The sequence below is a fragment of the Leptonychotes weddellii genome, chromosome 8 (genome assembly GCF_054177405.1).
Source record: "Leptonychotes weddellii isolate Sample4059 chromosome 8, ASM5417740v2, whole genome shotgun sequence".
Taxonomy (NCBI): Eukaryota; Metazoa; Chordata; class Mammalia; order Carnivora; family Phocidae; genus Leptonychotes; species Leptonychotes weddellii.
This window is the reverse complement of record NC_138376.1, coordinates 31,604,969-31,617,401: the sequence shown is the minus strand read 5'-3', so window position 1 is coordinate 31,617,401 and position 12,433 is coordinate 31,604,969. Positions and strand designations below refer to the sequence as shown.

The 12,433-nt window shown below is 51.7% G+C and overlaps 2 protein-coding genes across 21 annotated transcripts in view; one reads left to right on the top strand and one right to left on the bottom strand.

Moving 5' to 3' along the window:
• The window catches only part of TRERF1 (transcriptional regulating factor 1), a 200,785-nt gene that overhangs the window by 141,679 nt on the left and 46,673 nt on the right, over positions 1-12,433 (top strand). The gene's annotated exons all lie outside the window — the stretch shown is intronic.
• The window catches only part of TOMM6 (translocase of outer mitochondrial membrane 6), a 401,564-nt gene continuing 391,180 nt past the window's right edge, over positions 2,050-12,433 (bottom strand). Inside the window, exon 3 of the mRNA XM_081828273.1 lies at positions 2,050-2,060. The gene's annotated coding sequence lies outside the window, so the exon portion shown is untranslated. The remainder of the gene's footprint in view (positions 2,061-12,433) is intronic.

Genomic DNA, 12,433 nt, shown 5'->3' with positions numbered 1-12,433 from the left:
GAGCCAGAGGGACCTCCTTGCAGCCCATTGGGCCCAACCTCCTCGTTCTGCGGAAGCTGAGTCTGAGGTGCAGGGAGGGGAACTCATTTGCCCAACAAGGTCACAGGGCCAGTCTCCTTTTCTGTTTGGTCCGGGTTATCTTTATATTGGGTTTGCATTTCCTGAATACACCAGCAACCGGGTGGGGGGTGGGGGTGGAGGGCAGGGGAAGTGGGCTTAAAAGAACCCCGTCTGAGAATGTTTAAATTTCCTGTGAGTGTCCCATGAAGAGGGAGATAATCTATGTGCACATAATCAAAAGGAGAGGGAAGACTTGGTCTAGGTCCAAAAGACCAACCAGAGTGTGGCGGGGGGGCGGAGAAGGAGGACAAAATGGGAGCTATTCAGAGAAGGCTGGGACATTTTTATCGATGGAATAGAAATAAATAGGAATTTGGTTTTTGCACTTTCGTGATGCCTTCTTGTTAGTATTTTTGGAGAACGTTCCAGTCACGTGGTGGCCCTAGTCCCGTTTTAGTGGCAGTGGTTTCGTGGTCTCCTAGGGGGCTCTTGGGCCTGGGACCGGAGGCCTCTGCCCTCGAGTCCCTCGGGTTTGCTGCCTACTGACATGGGTGATCCTTTGGAAACGTCCTCCTCTCTCGGAGCTTCTGTAGCTTAGTTCAGAATGGGAATGCAGCCTCCTGCCAGGTCTGCCTCACAGAAGAATAATGGGTTGTGAGTGCCCTCCACACGGTAGGCCTTAGGTTGGCCTCCTCTTTCCTTCTCTCACACCTGCCTTGGCATGGGCTCTGAGAGGGTTTGGTGCTTCCGCCGGGCAAGCTGTCATTTTCCCATCAGACCAGGTAGCAGGGGTTGGCCCCCAGAGCCACCCCAGGCTCACTTCCCTGGGACAGCCGCATCACACGGTGTGTCCCAGCTTCCTTCGAGGGACCATTGTTGAGGCAGGCTGAGAGGCTGTGAATGAAAGTAAGGAAACTGCAAATAGAGACAGAGTTACTGCCAGTTTCCAGGAATCTGAGAGCTGGGGCCCTCTTGAAACAGGAAAGAAAGTAGACTGTCTCCTTATCTGGTATCATGGAGGGAATGAAGTGACTCTTTCTGGGTAACTGGGCACACTCTTTCTTCTTGAATGATAACCACGGGTATTGTTAAGCTGTAGATGGCCACTAAATAATTACTTCTCTTTTCCTCTCTGGGGATCTTGAACTGCTTGAGGGCTAGACCCCAGAGAGCAGAACCGCGTGGGAGAACTTGGCCTGACCTGTGGCCCCACTCCGAGCCCCTCTCAGGCACCTCCTGAATCGCACTGACCCTTGGAGAGCCGAAGGCCTCTCTTGCAGGGGATGACTGGCCTGGAAAGCTCTCCTCAACAAGGAGCAAGTCCCATGAGCATTTACGTTCTTCTTGTTCTTTCTCTGCCTGGTGAAGAGTATGCCAAATGCGCGTGAGGCTTTCCATGGTGTCTCTGGATCTTTGTGAAGGCTAAAAGTGAAGGCATCCTGATGCAGTGGTGCTTTCAGAGGGTAGTGGAGTAGGTGTGGTTGTTGGTCCCTGCACCAGAGGGCCCCGGACTGCTGAGGTTTCCCAGCGGATGGTTTTACAGTTTTTCTATCTTCCTTACCGTGTCCACTTCTGGTAGTGCCTGCCCCTGAGCACCAGTCTGCTAACTGAAACAAAGGGAGGGCTCAAGGTTGCCCAGGAAACGAATAACCAAACCGATTCAATCACGACTGAGTCATTGAGGCCTGATCTAAACGGTACCCAAGTCAAAACAAAACAACAGGAACCCCACCCCGGGTGGTGAGGCTCCGTGAGTCCTCACTGGGTGCAACGCACGTCCCGTACGTTCTCTTGTTTAATCCTCACGGAAGAAAAATGGAACAGTAGGTATTGTCATTCCTCAGTCCAAACTGAGGCTCCAAAAAAAAAAAGACAAGATCAGCCTGCTGCGTTCTTACTTTGCCAGTGGAAGTTTAGGATTTGAATTCTGGTCTTCTGTCTCCAGAATAGTGGTCTGAGCATTTCTGTGAGGAAAATGCCCTGCCACACCCCCCATGTGTTTCTCTCCCTGGAGAGAAGTTCCTGATGTGTTAAAAAACAAAACAAAACAAAACAAAAAAACCACTGGAGCTTAGCCCTTTCAGACTAGAAATAGGAAGGTTTTTTTGGTGTAAAGTGCATCTTTTTCATACTTGCAAGTTCCTGGCTATATGCTAGAGGATTGAAGGGTTGCTCAGGGCTGATGGCCAGATTCCCAGGGCATGTCTTGTACTGTGGTAAAACTGGCTTTCCTCAACCCTTCCGGAGTCAAAGAGAAAGCTGGAGGGCTCCAACTCGGGGGAAGTAGCTTCATGCTAATCAGATCTGTGATGGGGAACCAGGGACCCTGCAGGATACCACAGGAAGCCTCATCCTTGGGCATCAGAGCGTTTGAGGCCCCACCCTTTGTCACTAATTGTGTGACCTTGGGCAGATCCCCTCCATATTAATTCCCTCATCTTTTTTTTTTAAGATTTTATGTATTTATTTGACGGAGAGGGACAGCGAGAGAAGGAACACAAGCAGGGGGAGTGGGAGAGGGGGAAGCAGGCTTCCCGCTGAGCAGGGAGCCTGTTTCGGGGCTCGATCCCAGGACCCCAGGATCCCAGGATCATGACCTGAGCCGAAGGCAGACGCTTAACCATCTGAGCCACTCAGGCACCCCCACCTCATCTTTTAAATGGGGAAAGCACTTCTGCATTCGCACGTTTGTTGTGGGGACAAAACGAAACAGTGCATGTCTGTGCTTTGTGCACCTCTTTCCAGAATGTTACTGTGGGCCATGAGGATATACACACCCTCCTGTGAACTCCTTGCTGTCCCTGTCAGAGACTCCACATTGGGCCAGAGGATTTGTGGCTGTGGACCAGGGGACCAGTCTGCTCTGAGCTCCACAGATGTCAGCAGACACACCCCGTGGTCATCAGGGCAGGTCATTCTGCATTGACCTCATCCCTGGGCTGTTAAAGAGATGGAACCATGAGCTTCTTACTCTTTAAAAACAACAACAACAAACAAACAAAATGGGAAAAAGAGAAAAATTGATTTTCTTTAACCTGTGGCTTTTTTTGCTTTCTCCCCCCCTTGCTGTGAGTAGAATTGCCATTTTGCCTTTTTTTTTTTTAATTTAAAAAAATGATGTTCTGGGTGATGGAACATAATATTTAGACATGTTGAACTGACAGCTGATGGGTGTGTTATTAATACACCATCACCAACTCATGTTGCAAGGGTTGGTGGGGAGGTGATTTGTGTGTAAATGTGCGTGTGCACTCACATGCTTGGACGATTTAACACGATTGGGGAGGGTCCAGTGACCCTTAGCAAAAGCAGCTCTTGGGAAGGACGTGGTCTGCTCTTCAGAGAAGGATTCCCTTGTGAATTGAGGGGGTCTTTTCCATGTTATCCTGTAGAAACAAAAGGTCTCCCCTTCCTCTCTCCCTCCCTCCCTCTCTCATGTCCTTAGTGCCCAATGGGTACCACGTAATATGCTGGTCCCTGAAGACAGAGTTGATGAGGCACTCCTCAGAAGAGGTGCTAGCCTGATGGTGGAGGCAACAGCCCAGTGGGGCACAGCGTGCTGAGTGGTGTAATGATTCGCAGAGTCCTGGGCCCATCCTTGCTTGCCCTGCAGACGTTCTTCCTCATGCCCCTGCCTTCACATATTACCTGTTGTCAGGGAACTCACAGACCTCTCAGCCCGGGAGCCCCCAGTCCAGCTGCCTCAGGGGCAGCTCCTGTTGTAGGTCTGCAAATGAAACTGAACTCTCACGGTGCCCCATCTTCACAGGCGCGAACACGACATCGGGGCGTCATCTTGACACCTGCCCCTCCCGTGCCCCCATACCCACCCCATCACTAAGTTCTGCCAGGTTCACCCCAAAATGCCCCTCCGTCACCTCCCACGTGTGAGCTGCCTGGCCTGGACCACTGTAAAGCTAAGTGCCCCGTGTTCCCCCTCACCTTCCTCCAGTCCATGTCTGCACCACGGTCCACAAACTATGGCCTGTGAGCTAAAAATGGTTGTACATATGAACACTGGATGATATGGGAACACTAGCTTTGAACCCCAGTTAGGCAACATGTTATCCCTCCAAAAAATATTCCCACTCTTCTCCTTAGCAGATCTGTATTACCAAAACAAAAAAAAGTACTCCGTTATTAATTATATTTTGAGTTTCCTTGAAAAATTTGTAGAAATGTGTATTTCCCTCGTTACATGTGTGTCTACATCATAGCCTTGGTTTTGTCGTCTGGCTGCAACACCTAGAATGTGTTCTATTTGGCCCTTTATTTTGAAAAACTTTGTTGACCTCTGGTCTACACTGTGGCCTTTTCAAGATGGAAATCTGGTCAGTCACACATGCTTAGAAGACACACACACACACAGACACACACCACTCAAAACACTTTTATGGTTCCCCAGTACTTTTTAGGGTAAAGATAACAATCCTTACCCTCAAGAACCTTGAGTGGTCTGGCCCCTGCCCCCCTTCCAGTTTTATCACCATGCTCCTTGGTCCTGCACTGCAGCCACTCTGGCCCTTTTTTTTGGTTCTTTATGTCTACCTTGTTCCCACCTGCCCCAGGGCCTTGGCCCGTTCTGTCCTTGACTCTGTCTGGAACGTGACATTCCACACCATTTCCACACCCTTCTCATCCTTCCAATGGTGGCATCACTGTGACTTCCTCAGAGGATCCTTCTCAGACCTTTCTGCTGAGATCATGACCCGGTATTATAGCCATTCATCATGGTCATAGAATTATATTTGTCTGGGTCTGACACTGCCTCCCCAGACTGCAAGCCCCACGAGGGCTGACACCGAGCCCCATTTTATCCACTGTGCCTCCTATAAAGTGGGCATGCAGATATTTTGTTACAGTGCATGTCTGAGAATCCGGGAAGGTTTCATGAAAGTCGCTAAGTCTGAGCAGGAACTTGTAGGCTGAGAAGATGGAGAATGAGAGAAAGTGATTTCAGGCAGAGGGACCAACATTCTGGAAACTCAGGGTAGCTCCCTAGGTCTGGTGATTGGGGTATGTATAGGGGAATGGTTGGGGAAAATGGTTGCAAAGGTAGATGAGGTCAAATTGTGCCAGGCTGAGCTGTGGGGACACTTCTCCTGTCGGCAGGGGGAGCACTGGCAGTTTCGGGCAGAGGGGTGGCATGGGCAGGGCTACTGGGTGGAAAGTGGGCTGGAGGGAGTGAGGCCGGCCATGAAGAGACTCTGTTGTAGACTTGGCAGGGGAATGGGGAGAAGATGGCCAGGGGATGCCATGGAGGAGAGGTTGACAGGAATTGATAACCCATTGGAAGTGAGGGGGGATTGCACTCTTGGGGCCCCAGGTTTCTGATTCAGGCCCCTCCAGTACTTAAGGCGAGTGAAGAGGAAGGAATTGAGGCAGGGGTGGAGGCACAAAAGTTCCTTTGGGCCCAGGAAGCAGAGGGAGTCAGTGCCTGCAGCCTCCATTTCATCTGCTGAGGCAAAGGCCTTTTGGGTTCAGGTCATGGACTTTGGCCCCTTCCCCCTGTAACCAGGTGCGGGGCATGGGGGCGGGAGGCCCAGACTGAGGACTTCAATCCCAAATAGCTTCTCTGGGGGTTCATAGGGCATTTACAGAGATTGTCCAGACCTGCCTTTCCTCTACCTTTTCCTAAAAATGGGATGGCTGAATGTCCGCTTTGTCAGGAATCCTACCTTGAAGGCCTTTGAGGAAGGTCTCTGCCTTCAGAAGCTGTTTGCCAAGGGCCTAGCCCCGCCCCCCCAGCTCTGCTCTGAGCCCCAGGGGGACCAGCCCTCTGCCCCTAGTCCTCTGACCCATGGACGTAACTGACACGTAACATACACGAAGACAGCTTCAAGGACATCCTGCATTTTTGTGGTGTATTCCGGTTCACAAGGCGCATTCACGCACAGGTGAGGCAGTGTCAGCCCCCTTCTACCTGCCGGCCCGCGGCTGCCCCGCTCCCTCGGCCCCCAGACCGCCTGCACAGCCCCCACCGTCACGGGGTGGCCCGGGCTACACGAGCACCTGCTTACGCTAGTTGTGCTCGGTAGTGTAACGTAAATTCGATGACCTCTGAGCGCACGAAAGAAATAGAAATGCTGTTTCTGTGAAAAGTGAACTGAATGCTTTGGAAAGAATGGACAGAAGCAAGCCGCTTCGAGAAAAGTCCCTGCCCAGGTGTGTGCACGAGCACTGCTGGAGACCGGCCCTGGGAGGCGAGAGACGATGTGCCTGTCAGACTGGCGCCCTCACCTTTCAGCTCCTTTTTACGGATGCCCGACTAGAAAATGACCCATGATGCATGGTGGGGGGGTGATTTATGCTGAAAAAAACAAATGCACGGCTCTAGTCAACTGACCTATGCGCAGAGGTCTGGACCCTGCCTCAAAAAGATTCGTAAGATATTTGTGTTTGAAGTTAAAATAAAATGTTACGGCGTGAACATAGTGCTTTTAAGTGTACATGAAGGCTTTTCAGTGTTTTATGACGTCTGTTTACTTTTGAAGTAATAGCTTCCCGTGGTTCAATAATTGAGAGAAACATAAAAAGCTCTAAAATGAAGTCTCCTTCCCACTATTCCTATGCAGCCCAGACACAGCCCCTCCCCACAGACAGCTCTTACTGGTTTCTTGGATCCTTCCAGGATTTCTTTATGCACAACAACCAACTATGAATATTACAGTGGATCCTCACTATTCACGGATTCCGTATTTGCGAATTCTTCTACTCTCTTAAATTTATTTATAACCCCCAAATCGATATTTGGCGACACTTTGGAAGTCATTGACGGACACGTCAGGGCAGTGGAACATTGGATTTGCCCGACACACATCCCCAGCTGAGGCTGCCCAGCGTGATGCGATGCCTTGCTGTTGGGCTCTGGGTGCTGTAAACAGATGTCCTTTTCCCAGCCTCTTTCGTGCCACAGTTTTCACGTTTTTGTGCTTCCTGTTGACTTTGCTGTTTTAAAGTGGCCCCCAGGTATGGTGCTGACAGGCTGGCTAGTGCTCCTAAGTGCCAGGTTGCGTGTGACCTGTGGAGAAAATACTTGTTAGATAAGCTTCATGTAAGTAAGAGTTACAGGACTGTTGGCTGTGAGTTTGGTGTTTACGAATCAGCAGTATATATGGAATAAGGGGCCTTGAAGCAGAAACGAGGTTATGTACCGCTCAGTTGATGCAAATGTTGTGACCTCATGGGGACCTAACTTGTATTTCCCTTAGAAGCAGTGGTAAGAGTGTTCACTAATTCAGTGTTCTTGGTGACTTCACAGGACATATGACTGCTAATAATGAGAATCGACTCTTTACAGCTGTGTGTATATTCTATTTTAACTTTGGAGAGCTTTCCATATCAGTCCATAGAGAGTTTCCTTGTTCTTTTTAACAGCTGCCTAGTATTCCACCATGTGGTTATTCCATAATTCTCTTTAATCCATCCCTTACCGGTCAGCATTTGGGATGTTTTCCATGTTTGGCTATTCAAAATAATACTGTAGGTCGTTCATATGTGTCATTTGCTGTCTTTTCTGTAACCAACTTACTAGAAAGGGAATTCTGAGAGCCTGGGTGTGTATCCTAAAGAGATTCTCACAGAGGTTCGTAGGGGGACTCTTCTGAGAATGCTATCTCAGGGTGTCTGTGGGAGATTGGTAAGGCAGTGAAGTGTGATGGGTGCGAGTTCCCACCGGGGTGTGGGGGTGCGTGTGAGGGGCGTGTGAAGGACTTGGCACTGTGCCTGGCCCCAGGTCGGCATCCCATGCATGTTAGCCACATTACCTTTATCACTCTTTCTTCCCATCTGCTCAGCAGCGTTAGTCCAGCTCATCAGCATGGCGGTGGGGGGGTCTTTGCTGCTCTCCTCCCAGCTGCAGCCTGCCCCTCTGCAATCTTATCTCCACACAGGGCTGGAGGACGTCTGGGCACTGTTGGGAACATTCTTAGGCTGGCATCCTACCTAGGCTTAACACGGGGCCACATCAGCTTTCTGGGAAGGGGATTGTCTCCTTCACTTCCTAATCCTTAGCTAGGCACACAGCGTTGATGTTTGACAAACTTGTTTGCTGCATTCCGTGATGCGTGGATCTGCTTTGAGCCCAGCACAGGTCATGGCACAGTGGAGAGGGGAGGGAGAGACGTACAAACAGAGGGATTAAAACACAATTCTGTGCCTTTAGAACTTAAAATCACGCATTGGTTGAAAAATAGAATACCTGAGGTGACTCCGTGATGGAGTAATATTTCCAACAAGCAGAAGGATGTGTCTCTGGGCCTGTAAATCCTTCCTCTAAGGTTTGGTCCTCACTCTCCCCAAGGCTCCCAGGCTCTAGGGGCCCCGTTTCTGCCCTCTCATTTAAGCCACAGGGGCCCCTGGTGGATGCATCACTGCAGCCTCCTGGTTTCAGAGGAGCAAAGGGAAGTTGGTTGGGCAAGACTTTGAGACAGTGAGGGGCGCCTGGGTGGCTCAGTCGGTTAAGCCTCTACCTTCGGCTCAGGTCATGATTCCAGGGTCCTGGGATCGAGTCCCTCCTCAGCGGGGAGCCTGCTTTTCCCTCTCCTTCTGCCACCGCCCCCCCCACCCGCTTGTGCTCTCTCACTTTTGCGCACGCTCTCTCTCTCTCAAATAAAATCTTTAAGGATATATATGTAAGAATTTGAGACAGTGAGACAATGGGGACCAATGACCAATAGAATATCGGACTTGGGCAAGTCCGGACAGGTTTGGGGGCTTACCAGGATGTAAAGGATCACCAGAGGAGGGAGCAAACCCAGAAAAGGGCAAGATATGCTCTTGATTCCCTGAGGCCTGTCAGTAGCCTCTTGGGTAGTCGGAAACCAAACTTTGTGTCCATCCCATCATCTGCATACAGAACTCAACAGTGGGAATCTCAGGTGAGGGGGTTGTTGGGAATGTTCACTTCCAACTTTATAATATTTGAATTCTTAGAAGCATCTGTAGATTAAAGCTTACGGGTGTTCTTCACCTTGGCATGCTGTGATTTGGCATGAGGCCCTCCTGACAAAACTGGTCTCTGCGCCTCCATCAGCTTTGCCTCTTGCAGGATGTTCACCCCTGTGGCCTGTTCAACTGTTTGTTCGCCTGTGCTCAGCAGCTTTCCGAGAGGCCTGGGACCAGGAGCCTCTCTCATCTGGTGGAGGCCAGCCTTCCTCCACACAACGAAGGACAAAGGAGACATCTCAGGGCGGCCAAGCCACAGAGTCAAACCTTGGTCAAGGGGGCTACAGGGTGACAGGAAGTTTGACGTGGGCTATGAGGCCTTCTGTCTGGCTTCACTAAGCAAACACCTAGTTAGCACGGTGCCAGGCATGAGGCAGAGGCTGGGTCCCAGAGCTGAGCAGGGTGGGCCTCCAGCTGCCCTCAGCGTTGGAAAGGTGGGGGCGTGAGCCATGATGATAGGCTAGAATCCAATCTACAGGGGTCTGGAGGAGGGAGCCACTCAGGAAGTGCCTCTGGGAAGGCCTCCAGCCCCAGACACAGAGGTCCCTCTGGCTTGTTTCCTGACTCCCAGAATTTCCCCCAAAGTCTTAGAACTCTGAGCCAGAAAGGGCTGTGGGGATGCTTGTCTTAGCCCCCTGATCGTACAAGTGAAGAGCCTAGGAGCTGTGGCATTGCCCCAGGATGGGGCCCTGTTGCTGCTGCTGGTTACCAAATGCCCAGACGTGGCACTGACATCCTAACCCTGGGAGCCCCGTGTCTGAAATGCAGGCAGGAGAGCCAAGAGACAACAACCGACCAACCGACAGCCCCAGCACCAAGAACACTAAGGCGCAATTACCTTACCTACAAGGGAGCATCACTTACTTGATTACCCAGTGAGCTATAAGCTGTTTTCCAGAAAGAAGGGCTGTGTTTTCCCCAAGCCCCCTTTCCCCATCTTCGTGACCTTGGTGTCCAGCGGCATCTGTTTTTTATAAAGACATCAGACTTTAAAGGCCACAGACCAAAGCCAAGCCAGTGGCCCCATTTGGGAACAGAAGCCCTGACCAGGCAGCCTACGTAGAGTCCTGAGGCAGGAGAATCTACGGGCTGGTCTATCCCAGGGCGGTGCCGGCTGCTCCCCTCCTCATCGTCCCCTGCAGAAGAAGCCAGTCTGTACCAAGGACCTGCTAGAGGCTCTCTTGGCGGCTCAGCCCAGGGTGCTGGATGTGGGGCTTGAGTGACAGACAGGAATGGAGCCCTCAGAAGCTTGACTTGTGTTTTCTTAGATTGATAATTCACTCTGAGGCTGGAGGCAGAGTCCAGGCATCAGATCTACCCACCAGCCAGCACCCCTTCAGTCCCTCTTCATCCGCCACACTCCCTAGGGCATCGTCAGAGCAGTTGGAGGGGAATCTTCCATTCTCCCAGCCCTGCCCTGCCCTGGCCTGCCCTGGACAGCTTCAGGGATGGGGATCCTTTTTTGGCTGCAGTCCCGTGTTGATTCACAAAACCCGAGTCCTAGGTCCTTGGGAGCAGGAGTGGTGGATCCTCCCTGTGGACCCAGGCCCAGCCCCCTCCAGTTGGACACCCCACAGAGATACCCACCCCCAGCCCCAACAGCAGGTGTCTGCCCACTGTGCCTCCTGGGCCCTGGCTGGGGTGACCTTGCCCCCTTGGAGGCCCTCCTCTGCCTCCTCCTTGTGAAATTCCTTGGGGTCTTTAGGAAGCCCCGCGCCAGCCTCGTTCCCCCAGACCCATGAGCTTCAAGATGCAGGTTTTCAGGGTTTTATCTCCTCTAGCAGAGTCCTGGCGCAGTAGGTCTTTGGGGTGAGGCTGTATGAAAGAATATAAAGGACGGGCAGGGCACAGATGGCTGGTCTCCGGGCTGTGAAGTCCCCAGTCCCCTTACGCAGCTGCAAGCCTCTTGAGGCCAGCAGCTATGACCTGGTCAGGTCTCTTAGCACAGGAAAGGTTTTCATTATGGTTGCTGGTGGATACCGAAGTTCTCCTAGCAACTCCTCCTTAGCAGAAACATGTTCTTATGGAGTAGCCAGTGTTCGGGGCCTCCCGTGTGGCTTGTTCGGATGATCCCCCTGCCCTGCCTTCTCTCTGCAGACCTCTTGGCTGCATCATCTGTCAGCCTCCCCACCACCAGGAGGGGCCTGCTGTGGTTGGGAGGAGCCTTCATGGAGGAGTCAGGCAGCCCGTGTGGACCTCATCCCTGGCGTAACCACCCCAGAGCCTATCACATTGCTCCCATGAGATCTAAGGGACCCGAAGTGTGGGGTATAAATTTCCTACGCTGCCCCCACATGTCGCTTTCTCCCCAGGAGACTTGGGGAGACTGACTTCATCTGTCCTGTCATGACGAACGTGGATCCCACTGGGTGCATATGAGCAAGTCCCACTCTAGTCTTCCAGAGCAGTTATATCATGTGGTGCTGAGGAGTCAGGAAGGGCTGGGCCACATCGGTTCACATCAGTTGCCTCCTCCTCCCTAACTTCTCTGTCCTGGAGGAGGTAGACACCCCGTAGCGGTCACTAAGTTGTGTGCATTCACCCGTGAACAGTTGTCTGCTCCACACCTTGAATACTAATTAGATGCTGAACCATTAATTTCAGCCTCTACAAGTTGATAAAAGAAGAGGCAGGGGTTTTATGAATTTTATTCAGCTTGGCTTTAATTATCTGGATACATAAAAACATGGCTGAGGTCCAGACAGGGCAAATGACTTGCCCGGGGTCACACAGAGAGTCAGTGGCGCCAAAGCCGAGGCTCCTGTTTGCTCCTCCAGCACCCCTCTGTCTAATTGCACCATATTCACGAGTCCAAGCCCATACTCCTAATATCCCTACCCAGGTCTAGGCATTTGTGGAGGAAGGTGGTTTGAAAGACTATATGTAGAAATATATCAACAAGGCACACTCATATCATGGCTGCCTCCTCCAGGAAGCCATCCTAGATTCCTATGATCCCTTATCTCCCCACATCCTCAGCATCCACATCCTCCATGCCAGCTGCGGAGGGAGAGAAGAAATGGCACGTGGCAGTCACTGGGGGAAGACAGCGTTGATTCCCTGGTCGAGGACTACTGCCAGCCCAAAGGAGTGAGCAATGACAGTGAGGACCAGGACCCTGCACACCAGAAAGTGAAATATCTCCCGTTGCCACGTACTGGTGGTGAGCTGTCCACAGGAAGCAAAATCCAAACTCCATTTTGCAAGTTCCCAGGCTCTGCGTCAGGCTTCTTCCTGGTTCCTGGGCTTAGAGGGACAGTTGATGCCACAGGGTGAGTCTGAAAGAGGGAGAAATAAGTGTCCCGTGGAGCCCAAAGGCAGTCTTGGAGATCCTCCCACCACAGGGAGTCAGCAGAGACCCAGGGCAGGGAAGAGCGGGCCGCCAAGGAAATGAGCAGACCAGTCACTCTGCGAGGGGGAACGTTTT